Below are 14,052 nucleotides of genomic sequence, written 5' to 3' on the forward strand. Positions count from 1 at the left end.
CCCAGCCTCAACCAACCTGCTGAACTTTTCTGCCGGCCAGGAAGGAAGGGGGAAAGCAGCCTTTCCTTGCAGTCTTGCTTCTTTTTGCTTCACAAAAAGCCCTCTTCTCTCATTCTGAGCAAGGGCGTCATCAGCACTGGCAGTGTGAGGAGATGGGAGTTGGCGATAGTAATCCCCTCAGCCTCCTTCAGCACCTGCCCTTGGCGCACCTGAAAGACACTCTGCCGCTTCATCAAAAGTCCTCCCCTCTTGTTTGAGATAAGGGGGAGGTGTCATCTGCAGTGGCAGTAGGAAGCAGACAGCATCCAGGGAGTGAAGACTTTTTAAAATAAACAAATAAATAATTCATTTCTTTACTGTTTGTGCCCCCCCCAGATTACTTTGAGGCCCCCAGTGGGTCACGGCCCCCAGTTTGGGAACCACTGATATAGAAGAATTGGCACTGATTGCTTTTTACAATACCAAATACCAAAACATCATCCAATCAACTTTTCATATTTTGCCCAGTTTTCCTTTACTATGCTTATTAGGTTCAAAGGATTAGTTGATGCAAGATCAATGTGAGATACCAGGTGAATATAGGAACCTTCCTTTCATGTGGCAAATAAGGGGGAGGTTTGCCTGTAGCTTAAATGTGGAGTAAAATGCAATAATACAGAAGTTTGTTACTAGCTTTTTGTGGGTGTTGTTGTGTCATCCCTGGCTATTGACTTGTTCTGTTGTTATTGTCCTGGCTTTCCCCAGCAGATTCAGACTAAGGATTCACAACTTGGTTATTGCCAATGGCTTTAATCCACAGGTTAGCACAGCATTGGAATACACATCAGGTTATAGGTCACACAGCCTTTAGGTCGACAGAAGGTACTACTCAGCATGGCTACTCAAGTGAAGACACTGTTGCAACACTTGACATGCCCCTTGGTTAATAAAGGGTGGGCAAGCACAACTACTTATATGGGACTTTTCTCTCAGCTCGGGACTGGGCAAGCAAGTGGCACTCCTGCAGGTAGGCTGGTAATTGTAATGTAATGTAATAGTAAGCTGTAATTGTAATGTTTCCAGCATTACTTTTGGGTGTTACTTGGGGGGGCAGCAGGGGAAACATTCTGCTCCTCTGATTTGTGGATAAAAACCACGTGCTTCTGTGCAGCGTCGCTCTTCCCTTGTGCTCTCTGGGTGTGGTGATGAGTGAGGAGATGGAGAGCAAGACAGAGTGGAGTGGAGAAGAAATAGTTTAAAAAATGGACGGTGGTGAAGGAAAATGGGGTGGTGGGAGAAAGAAGTTGGAGTGCAAGGAGGCAGCGGCAGAATGGGCCTGAAGAACTGTGGAGGTGGGAGATGATGACGTCTGTGTGTGTGAATACTGCGTTTGCACTTGGTGTGAGGGAGTAGCCCTCCCTAGCTACTTTGCTGCATTTGTAGTTTTAACGTTTTTGCTCCCTAAGGGAAAATGTTTGCTTTGTGGCAGGGCAGGGTCTGGAAGGTGGTTGAGTGAGAGAGACTCTGCTTCCAGGCTGAGAGAGAGTGGAGGGGTTGCATGTGGTTTCGTGCACAAAGCTCTGCGCCGTGACCTCTGCCTCCCTCCCCACCTCCCCTCTCTTACCAGGAGACGGAGGAGAGACCACCACTGCTAGCTAGCTGCCCAGAAGTAGCAGGGCTGCTGAGAGAGCAAGGAGCAGAGCCAAAAGTCTCCTCTAAGCTGCAGCTTCGGGATGAGCAAGGGGCAGGGAGTAGTTGCAGCAGCAAGCAGCCAGGGTCCTAAAGAGCTGCTGCTTCCAGTTTGCTTTCTTGCCCTTCCTTTCTTCCTAACAACCAGGATGCATCTTCATCTTCTGAGGAAGATATTCCTTGGAAGTTCTTTTGTGCAAATTAAAAAATTCCCTCTCCATGTCAAATGCAAAGAGTTCCAAACAGGCACTTGTCAAAAATCATGGTATACTTAACTTACAGTACAATATATACATGTCTACTCAGAAGCAAGTCTCTTTATGTTGAATGGAGCTTACTCCCAGGTAAATCAAATTGGGTATAAGATTGCACTAATTAGGTGGGATAAGGACTGGTTGAAACCTTGAAGTTGTACTAATTTGGGGTGGGAGAAAAAATATGACCCTTTATAGTACAAAGATGCATCAATCTGGTTAAGGTAAGTAAAATTTGATGCCTAGAATTTGATGACAGAAGGACTAACCAGCAATTAATACATGTCTACTTAGAAGTAAGTTCCATTCAGTTTAATTGGACTTACTCCCAGGCAAATATGAATTATTGTACACACTTACCTGGGAGTAAGTCCCACTGAACCCAATAGAGCTTACTTCTGAGTAGACATGTATTGGATTGCAGCCTTAGTTTCCTTTTGCAGTCATTTTAATTCTGCCTTCTGTATCTTCACAACAGCCATGTGAAGTAGGTTAGGCTGAGAGTTAGGGACTGGCCCAAGGAAGTAAATAAGCAAAAACAATGATAAGTAAAAATTTAAAATGTGAAAATGCTCATGCTCAGAGTATTTTTGTTGCTGTTTGTCAAGGCTTTGTGTGTTGGATAATGGAACAGGCCAAAGAATTTCAGAAGAAAATCACCTTGTGCTTTATAGATCACAGCAAAGTCATTGATTGTGTAGATCACGAAAAACTATGGAATGCTTTAAAAAAATGGGGGTGCCACAGCATCTGATGGTTCTGAAACACAACCTATACTCTGGCAAGAGGCTACTGTAGCGACAGAATATGGAGAAACCAATTGATTCCCCATCATGAGAGACGGGTGTATTTTATCACCCTACTTGTTTAATCTATATGCATATCATATTATATGGAAAGCAGAATTGGGCCAAAACTGGAGAGAGAAATAGCAATAATTTAAGATAGTGGTTCCCAACCTTTATGAGCACAGGACCCCCTTTATAATCTGAAAATTTTTTGTGACCGCCTTCCCCCAGGGAGGCAGGCTGGCTGCCAGGAAGGAAGGGAGAAACCAGCCTTTCTTTGCAGGCTTGCTTCTTTTTGCTTCACAAAAAGCCCTCTCCTCTCATTCTAAGTAAGGCCATTGCCAGTAGCGGCAGTGCAAGGAGACAGGAATCAGTGATAGTAATCTCCTCTTCTTCCTGGTAGCTCCACCCTCAGCCTCCTTTGGCATCTGCCACGTATTTTATAGGCAGATGCCTGCCCTTAGTGCACCTGAAAGAAGCTCTGGTGCTTCAGCAAAAGGCCTCCCCTCTCGTTTGGAGCAAGGGGGAGGTGTCAACTGCAGCGGCAGTGGAAAGCAGACAGTGTAGAAGGAGTGAAGACTTTTTTAAATAATTAATAAATAATTCATTTCTTTACTGTTCACAGCCCCCCCTGGATTACTTTGCGGGGCCCCTGGTGTAAAAATGTGATTTCAAATGGAAAAGTATTGGTGTGTTGGGGTATCACCACTGTTGGGGTGGGGGATGGATGTCAGATTCTGTTATGCCATTCTGTTAAATCTTATGGATTAAAAAATAATTACTTTTTAAAAATAATCTTCCAAACTCTGTTTAAATCTAAAAACCTGGAGGAAAAGTGGCATGGATGGTTTCGTAGGTCATTTTTATAAACTGTTTAGCAGCATTTGAATTTCCTGTCTGACAAACCTGTTTTATGACATCTTGGGCAGGTGTTTGATCCCAGAGACTTGTAACATAGCTGGTCATCATACCTAAATTCAGGAAGGATCCTGTATCTCTGGCCTTATACCACATGTCAAACCGTTGATGGCAGGGGCAGCAAACAGACTCAGACTGTTTATCCCTGAATATGTTTGCAGTGACCAGATGCCAAATAGACTCGGTGAGGCAGATTGTGAGTATTTTTTTGTGCACACCCCACCCCAATTTAATTACTTTCTTTGGGTACTTTCAAACCATTTGATAGGTAAATTGTAAATGTAGAGAAGTCTTACTACTTCATAAGACCCCTAAAGTTTACTGTGCATTCTTAATGAGCGGCAGAAAAGAAAACCACACCTCATTTTCATTAGTACAGCCAGCCAAACAAAACCATGGTTACCTTATCACTTATTTACATGCCACATGGTAAGTTCATCGTCTCTCTTTGGCCATGGTAAGTGTGACACAGGATGAGTATGCACTTTTAAAAAGAGCAAACTCTTTATCAAAAGGCTTGAAACTCCTCTCCTGCCATTACAACACTTATTTTAAATTTGGTTCATGTGACATCACTACCATCATTGTTATGCTTGAAATTATTATCAAACAGTAAAGCTCTGAATAAAAATAGTAATTAAAGTTAATGTTCATTATCTTCCAATGTTCATAATTTCCAAGGCAAATATGGATACTTACTTCACTCTCAACAATTCATGTGGGATTTTCTTGCTCAAGAATAACAATTGCTAATAATATTGTTCAGAATATTGCTTGGTCATCTTCTGAACAGAGGGGTGTAGCCTTCTCTCAGTAGTATGAACAGGATGTATCTTTGGCTGCTGCCACAAGTTGAGCAGCAATCTGTGAACCCAAGTTACTGGTGACGAGAAGCTCGCTTAAGAAAGTTCTATTTTGTAACAGAGGCTGCCAGCCATAATTGTTGGCATCCTATCTGAATCAAGTGTCAGCTTCCTCACACTCAGTTCCTCACAATGGGCAAGCATTGCAGGGCCTGGTTTTGATTAAGAAGTGTTTTCTCTATAACCGTAACACTTAAATACAATACCTTCATCTGCTCTTGCACTCAGAGGATAGATTCCTATGAGTTGTCACAGATAAGGTTCCAGAGGTAGAACAGAAAGTTGCTCAGCACCATGCTCTGACATTTCTGCCAGGAATAAGCAGAAACCCACCCAAGAGCTAACCCACAAACTCAAGAACATCCCAGAGGTTCCCCCAAAGAGCAAGATGTTAAGCTGTAACCCTCAGTTCTCAGAAATCATCATCAGTAAATTCAGTTTCATTAAAGCTCTGTTCTGAATTATTTTTAAGTAGGTCATTCTTATATATCATCATTCGTTTTTTATACACGGCCCAGTTTTGGTTTTCTCTTTTTGTCAGGAAGATACAATTATTTTATTTAACAAATAATTTACAACAAATGGTCATATTGTCCCAGCATCACACCAGAATATTGCAAGATTTTTATATAATCTTAGAATTTTTTTTAAAGTTATTTGGGAAGTACTTCAAGCAGTGCATAGTACATTAGTCTATGACAACATCCCAAAACTGCATGACACTGTTGTAAGCATAATTATGCAAAACAGAAGTAACTAATCAAGTTCATAGCTGTGCTTTTTAGTGGTTGAAGGCACAACAATCATTACTAAGAGGAGCAGATGATAGGGGACTTGTTCTGATATCAGATTTTTTGAAGCTTTTGCTTAGAATTCCGCAGACCTTCCCATGGATTACATTGGGGAAAATCCTATCCAGATCAATATCCTTTTAACAATATTTTAATACTATTTCAGTGAACACACATGATTAAAAGTTTACTGAACTTCCAGTCTTTACAAGGGCTTATTTTTTACAGTTTCTTCATATTAAATCAAAAGCAAACATCAAAATCTCATTACTTGTGTTGCATTTAAACTCTTGAATTTTGGACTGTGGAAAACTGAGTTTCTGAATTTTGCTTGTGTTGAAGATATAAGGAACCCTAAATAAGGCTGCAACACAATCCAGTTTAATTCCTCAACTAAAAACCCACATACAAACATTCTAGAGAGCCTGCTATCAAACTCAGCCTACTGTGTGTGCATGTCATTTGAGGCACTTAGGAATTTCTGATAAATCTCAATTGACATTGTCTGAAATAATGAATCTGCAAAAACACAAAATTGGCATCCCCATTCAATAAACAGCAACCACCCTCTACATCTCTCCGCCGCCCCCCTCCATTCCAACTACTGATTCTATACAGGGGCTGTGAAATCCAAGACCGTAGCCACAGCAGAGAATATAAAATAAATATCCCTTAATTTGGAGGTGGTGGTGAATTTCAGATGCTCTATGCATAGCCCCCAGTTCCAAACCCAAAACAGCCAATTCTCACACAGCAACCATGCATATTTTCCTCAGTGTTGTCTGTGTCCCTGAGTGAGGGAGATAGTCCATAAGAATATTGGAAGAATCCTGCTGGATCAGACAGAATGTCCACTTAGTTCAACATTGTGTTTCTCACACTGGCCAGATGCCTCTAGGAAGCCTATAAGCAGGGCATGAAGGCAATAGCCCTCTCCTGCTATTGCTGTCCAGCAATGAGCATTTACTAGTGGCATACTGTCTTTGAACATGGAGCCTACTAATAGCCTTTGACAGAATGACTCTCCATCATCCTCTTTTAAAGCTATCTAAACTAGATGCCGTCACTATATCCTGTAGCAGAATATTCCATAAATTATGTGGACTTTCTTTAGTCTATCACAAATCTCCTGCACATACACCCTGAGCTGGTATTTTTGAGACATGGAGAAAAATGTCCACATATTTCTTTTTCCAACTTCACTTGGTGCACCAGTTGTGCCATCTCTTGGGGCAGGGGTCACCAACCTGTTGCTTGCAGGTACCATGATGCCTACAAAGATCTTCAGTGGTGCCCTCAGCAAGTAGCCAAGAATCTGAACTTTCATTTTTATTTTTATTTTTAAAAAGGTAAGTCTTTAGCCCTCCTGTAAAGAAAGTAATGGAGCAAACTGTGCAGATACCCTTCTAAGCTATTTATGTGAAATGAGCCAGGCTAGTTGCTCTTGCATGCCTCCTGCTGTGCAGGAGCTAAAGATAAGGGATTCATTAAAAATTCCCTGTATAGTTATCTTACAGTACAATGGTATATAAGTCAACTCAGAAGTTTATTTGTGTTTAATGAGGCTTACTTCCAGGAGGTGGGTGCAGGATGGCAGCCTGGGCTTTGGTATGGGGGTAACATTGGGGAAAAACAGGGTTCGTGTATGAGAGGGAGAAATTCAAGTGGTCAACCGTTTTCTAGTGTGGAAGCTTCACCATGCTTACTCTCTAATTTTGCATTATGCAACACACCTCATGGCTGCCATTTTGTGTTATACCATGTCCCCATGGCAGCCATTTTGTGACTGGTGACCCCAGCACCCTCTCAAAACTTGAAATGTGCCCTCTGGTCTAAAAAGGCTGGCAAACCCTGGCTTGGAGGAAAGCTTGGTCACCGTGACACAAAGGACTTCTGAACTGGACTACTGCAATAAGCTTCACTTAGGGATGCCTTTGAAGAATGTTGAGAAATAGCAGCAAATAGAACACACAGCAGCAGCAAAGGTGCTAACCGGTATCAGTTGGAGAGACACCTATACCCACCAAAGAGTTGTAAGTATTAAGATAATATTTGCTCCTTCATTTTTCTCCTTTCCTTTTGTGATTTTTTTAAAAAAGGCTGCTTTATACTATATTTCCCAAGAGCTAAAGCATATTTCCCTACTAACTTGAAAAACAAGGATGTTAAGTCTCCCCCAACCCAGCAGCAAAATTATTTTCCCACACATTGTCAGAAGAAAATATCATGGTGCTAGAACAGTAACTGGGCTAGGATATTTGGGAGAATAAAGTCAGAGTGATATTATTTTTTGTTTCTGATATTCTTTATTCTTTTTATACATTTGTATGATGGTACAAAATATATCTAAATATTGGGAAAGTTATATGGCTGTTACTGTTGCAGGCAAATGCCACTCATCTGTACAGACCCCAAACGCTCTATAGACAACATAAAGACTGTGTCAGTGAAAAGGAAAGCCTCTTTCTGTTAGATTAAAATACGCATTTTACACATTCTTTAGAGAGAAGGCATCTTCCTTTTCCATTGTTCATTTTTTTAGCCTCATGAAATACAATGTTTAGCTTCTACAACAAAGCCTCACATTAAACTCTTGAGAGTACTGTCTCTCCTTAAATACCTGTAGCTGTCCTATTCTGTTTGATCATTATCTTCCGGCACCAAATCAATCCCGATGTATGAATCCAAGGACTGAGTGAAATCAATTTTGCTGTTTTTGAGAGGACAGGACTCCAGTCCAGAACTTCATAATGCTGAAATTTGGAAACATACAGAATGATATGCAAGTAATGAAAACTAGAAATAACTTATTTTAAACCCTTTGTGACTTCTCATTTAGGACCATTTGGAAACAACGTTATTTAATGCGCTTATTGGAGTAAAAAACTACAAACTCTAGAACTGAGTCAACATTTCTCAAATCTTTTTTTGAGAAAACTTCTGAAACTTCTCTTTTTCTCCCTCTCATCACCAGGCCACTTTGCAGAATATTTTGTCCAAATATTCTCCCCCATTTCTTGGTATCAGCTGCCACTTCCTCCTGCCCCCTCCCCAATCTCCTGAAACTATGCTAGAGCCAAGGGATTGTGGAGGATGCAAAATAGTGACCAGGCTGCCAATGCAACTGCTGCTGCCGCCCCTTGCAAAAGGAGAAGCAACAGGGGGACAAAAACCTTAGGAAAAAAGAAAGAAGCTGTGCTACCACCACTGCAAATGGTGAGCCCAACTCCAAGAAAATGCTGGGAGGTTTCCAAACCCGATGGAGAAATGTAGCAAAATGGTCCCCTCCCCCCCTTTTTCTATGCCCATAGAGGGAAGAGTTTTGACAGACCATTTGTGCACACCCCTACAACAAACCTGAAACCATTAATGTCTAAATGAGAGGTTATATTAACAGAACATAGTCCCCAAGTCCAGCAAGGAGGAAAATGCAGCTCTACACATCACTGTCACCACTGAAAGCTCTGTTATCCAGCAAACTGGACAGTATCCACTGCTTTATTATCCAGTAGACACAGACTTTCAAGATATGTGATATCACCTGCAAAAACACATATGCCCTAAGGATGTACAGAAAAACAGCCTGGTGAGCAGAGCCAGCAGATACACACACAATGTGACGGGGGTTTAGAGGTCAGGGTACATAAGATCATTCCCTTTTGTACAATATTTGATGTGAATTTAGGAATGCATGTAGTTTCACTATTTAATTTGGACTTAAGAACAGTCTTAAATTAATGCCAAACCAAGGAAGGGGAATCTGTACAAAAGGGGAGCAGTTTGGTACAGAGAAGGCTAAAGTGATCCACCGTTTGCTCCCTAAACTGGATTATGTTGTATGTATGCATCTCTGCCAGGTTGTGTTGAATAGTGTGTATTTTGTTAAGGGAATCAGAACTACAATATTTGATCCAACTTTGAAGTAGATAAATTAAGATTCCCTTTCCCTCCCCCACCATTCTTCAGGACTGTCCATATGGCTTAACACAATAAGGTGTGCATTACTCAGTTTCTAAAATTGGTGAACCTCATTTCCTTCCATTTAAAAAGGACACTGATTTTAGAACGACAACTCCATTTGATTGTAGCACACAAGATTACCCTGCTAAAGGAAACCTTAATTTATTAAGGATGCCTTTAAGGAAACTGGAGAACCCTCAAGGAATGTACTGGCATCCAAAACAATCCATGTTCTCTTCAATGCTTTTCAGTGCAACTCCTATGAATGTAGTAATCTCATTTCAATAAAACAGGGAAGACTGTATTTATTAATTTTAATTTTGGTTGTTGTCGTTCAATGTTTACTGTCATCAAAGCCACACCTTATAATCATTCACATCAGTGCATGGATGTAGGGTCAGGAAAACTGACAGCATATTGTGGGGGGAACTAACTTTTGCACTGAAAGCAATTCTCGTGGAGGAGGTTTTTAATTTTCTGACACTAAACAATTTCGCTACGGAAAAGTAAAGATGGTGGTGGGTGGGTTGTCACATTTTGTACCAACCACACACAATCCCTTAAACAACCTACTACTTGGAAGGAAAGAATACATATGACACAATTCCCTTCACCCCAATTCTCCTCTCCTTCCATATCCCATTCATAACCCGCTAGCATTATCAATGAAGCAACAGCACATTAAGCCACAATAAAGCCTCCGAATACAACACAACAGCAAACTAATTTCACCAATAGGCAACAAGCAAGCTAAACCTCTTTTAAAATTATTATTTTTAATTCATAGGGAAAATAGAAGAAAAAACAACAACAGAGCTAATTAAGGAACAACCTGACAAAGAAACAAACAGAACAACAAAAATCCCTGAACAAGAAAGAAGGGGAAAATGAGGAGAGGAAAAACAATTATCGTAGGCATTAGGCAAAAGTCTGTAATATTATCTACAATGACAGCACAGCCATTGTTAGTGCTGCCAAGGCACTGCATGTTTGCTGTATCACCCGAGGTCCTGAGAGAATAATAAACTAAGCAGATTAGACGGAGACTGATGCCTCTGCGCCACTTCAACCTCCACACACAGAGTTTGGTGTTTCAAAACACATACAGGCAGGTAAACCCAGAAAGTGGGTATTCCATGTTGTCAGGATGGGGAAAGAGGCTGCCAACAACCAGGGCCTGTTTATTATTTAACAGTTGGTATAGCTAGAAGCCTGGCACAGCAATACAGCAATCTCTGTTTCATTGCATGTAAGCCTGATTATGGAAGCATGCAAGCCAAATCCTGTTTACCATAGTCTGGAAGAACTTCTGTGCCCTCAAAAGGCATGGAAATTCTTACAATAGCTCTTGTCCAAGTAGAGAGGAAGCTTCCTGAGGCAGAGGTATGAAATAAGTTTGCTTCCCATTAAAACCAGGAAAAAGATACTGGTGTACAAGGTCAATATAGAATACTTAGCTCTTTCTCCCAATTGCAGTGATCCCTCATCCACCTATGAAAAATGGGAAGGCTCTTCTCAATCTCTCTTATTTTAACTAATTTCTTTTAACTAATTTAAGCATAAAATTAACACATGCACAAAAACACAAAATGTCCACGTTCTCATTCTAGAATAAATAACTTATTCAAGCACGGAGATCATGCTTGAGTTTTCTGCAGCTGCTGGTATATAATGGACTATATAGCTGCTCAAGCACTAGTGTCAAAGGAGCAAATCAATAGAAATATGAAGTACAAAGCGTATTGTTTCAGCAGTACTACCTCAACACTGCTAAGTTTATGACACCATAGAAACAATAAATTTGGGAAATCTCATATGTTAAATTAATGACATAATTGCTGCTTTAAATTAATCCACTACACAACATAAATAATGAAATACAGTACATTGCTAAAGATACCAATGGCAATACAATTCAAATCATACATATATTTTTCAATAGTTGAGTGTTTAAAAAAGCACAACTAATGGGGAGTTAGAAAAGGGAACTGGGGTCTAGGTTAATATTGGAAACTGATACTAGAACAGAACATGAGCCAATGGTTCTAAACTTTGTCATATATCATAATTTGTTATATATCACATGTGATGTTAGGTATGGGAAAGGAAGAGATGTGATTGGATTGACTGTGTGACTGAGTTCCCAGTGAGAAACTCTATCCCACAGCTGATCTCTGCAGAAAGCAAGCTGGAAGTCACCACCCATCAGCTGCTAGGCATTGACTTAAAGCCTATTGTATCAGCTGCATGACCAAGTTGCCCACACAACTGATCCCGGCAGAAAGAAGGCTTAGAGTTACCACCTATCAGCTGATAGATGGTGACTTCAAGTCTGCTGATCAGTGGCACTTCAAATCATCGCACAGGACTCTTTGCAAGCCCTGTACGATGCTTTGAATTTCTGATTATCATCACCTGACATCATTGCGACATCCAGTATTTGACAGGGCCCAATCCACTTGTCAAATCTGACCCACCAGATAAGTGCAACTGGCCCCCCACCCAGATCAGATTCCCCACCCCGTTATAAAGTTTCAGTGGAGCTCCATACAGATAGGGGACCATCCCTTGCTCTTATTCAAATAGAATACCACTCAGTATGCTCTATAAGGAAGCCGTGGGTGCATACAGAGCATTTCCTTTCACTGGAGAATATGAGTAGATTTTGTGTACAATGGCTCTGGATTAAATTCATAACCCATGCTGATAGCCAAGTGATCAATGGTTGCTGTTATCCATTGATGCATTCATCTCTGGAGTCTGTTCAATGGTGTCCTCACCACCAGAGATTAGGTGAACAGAAACAGAGAGAGGCCCTTATCCATTGTGGTATCTTTGGAATGTTTTCCCTTTTGAGGCTCACCTGACACTGAGACTTACGATTTTTCCGTTCCAAGCAAAGACATTTTTAATTGCCCAGGTCTTTTAAATCTTGAGAGCCAGTGTGATTTTATTTATTTTATTTATTTATTTTATTTTATTTCTATACCGCCCATAGCGAGGCTCTCTGGGCAGTGTACATCAAATATAAAATATACAATCAATTTTAAAAACCACCTAATCATCAAGACAGCAATTTAGACATACTACAAGGACAAAATAACATAATAACCCATATTAAATACAAATCAAAATAGATTCAAAAAAAGATAAAACATATAGCTATGTTTTCCGAGCTATCATTTACAACATTAATACAAATACAAAAATAATAAAGGATTAAAATATTAAAATATTAAAATGCCTGGGCAAAGAGGAAGGTTTTCACCTGGCGCCGAAAAGATAGTAAAGTAGGCGCCAGGCGAACCTCGTCAGGAAGGGTGTTCCATAGTTCGCGGGCCACTACCGAGAAGGCCCTCTTTCTTGTAGTCGCCTTCCAGGCGTCTTTCTGAGTAGGCACCCGGAGGAGGGCCTTCGATGTTGAGCGTAGTGTACGGGTAGGTTCATATCATGAGAGACGCTCCATCAGGTATTGTGGGCCCGTGCCGTGTAAGGCTTTATAGGTTAAAACCAGCACCTTGAATCGGGCCCGGAAACATATAGGCAGCCAGTGCAAGTGGGCCAGAATCGATGTCACATGTTCCGACCGTTTGGTCCCGGTTATTAATCTGGCTGCTGCATTCTGCACAAGCTGCAGTTTCCGAGTCGTCTTCAAGGGCAGCCCCATGTAAAGTGCGTTGCAGTAGTCCAATCTTGAGGTTACCAGAGCGTGGACAACTGAAGCAAGATGTTCCCTGTCCAGATACGGGCGTAGCTGGGCTACCAGCCTAAGTTGGTAAAAAGCACTCCGTGCCACCGAGGCCACCTGTGCCTCAAGTGACAAGGACGGGTCCAGAAGGACTCCCAAGCTGCGCACCTGCTCCTTCAGGGGGAGTGTAACCTCATCCAGAACAGGTAGAACATCCATCTGGTCAGGGAATCCATTTACTAACAGCATCTCAGTCTTGTCTGGATTGAGCTTCAGTTTGTTCGCTCTCATCCAGTCCATTATCGCGGCCAAGCATCGGTTTAGGACCTTGACAGCCTCACCTGAAGAAGATGAAAAGGAGAAGTAGAGTTGCATATCATCAGCATACTGGTGAGAATGCACTCCAAAACTCCTGATGACAGCACCCAGCGGCTTCATATAGATGTTAAAGAGCATGGGGGACAGAACTGATCCCTGCGGGACTCCATATTGGAGCACCCAGGGTATCGAGTAGTGCTCCCCAAGCACTACTTTGTGGAGACGAGCTGCCAGATAGGAGCGGAACTACTGCCAAGCAGTACCTCCAACTCCCAAATCCGCAAGCCTCCCCAGGAGGATACCATGGTCGATGGTATCAAAAGCCGCTGAGAGATCAAGGAGAATCAACAGAGTTACACTCCCTCTGTCTTTCTCCCGACAGAGGTCATCATACAAGGCGACCAAGGCTGTCTCAGTACCAAAACCGGGCCTGAAACCCGATTGAAATGGATCCAGATAATCGGTTTCATCCAAGAGAGCCTGGAGCTGGGATGCAACCACCCTTTCCAGAACCTTGCCCAGGAATGGCACATTTGCTACCGGCCTATAGTTATTCAAATTATCTGGGTCCAGGGAGGATTTCTTCAAGAGCGGTCTCACCACCGCCGCCTTAAGGCAGTGCGGGACCACTCGCTCACATAGTGAGGCATTAATCACTTCCCTGGCCCAACCGGCAGTGCCATCCCTGCTAGCTTTTATTAGCCAAGAGGGGCAAGGGTCTAACACAGAGGTGGTTGCACGCACCTGTCCAAGCACCTTGTCAACGTCCTCAAGCTGCACCAATTGAAACTCATCCAACAAAAT

The 14,052-nt window shown here is 41.8% G+C and overlaps 1 protein-coding gene across 19 annotated transcripts in view; it reads right to left on the reverse strand.

Moving 5' to 3' along the window:
* Positions 1-14,052, reverse strand: part of ZBTB20 (zinc finger and BTB domain containing 20) — a 798,165-nt gene that overhangs the window by 606,550 nt on the left and 177,563 nt on the right. Inside the window, exon 3 of one of the 19 annotated variants that reach the window (XM_061628365.1) lies at positions 7,903-8,035. The exons of the other annotated variants lie outside the window; for them this stretch is intronic. The gene's annotated coding sequence lies outside the window, so the exon portion shown is untranslated. The remainder of the gene's footprint in view (positions 1-7,902; positions 8,036-14,052) is intronic. 19 annotated transcript variants of the gene reach the window in all.

This window comes from Rhineura floridana, chromosome 5 (genome assembly GCF_030035675.1).
Source record: "Rhineura floridana isolate rRhiFlo1 chromosome 5, rRhiFlo1.hap2, whole genome shotgun sequence".
Taxonomy (NCBI): domain Eukaryota; kingdom Metazoa; phylum Chordata; class Lepidosauria; order Squamata; family Rhineuridae; genus Rhineura; species Rhineura floridana.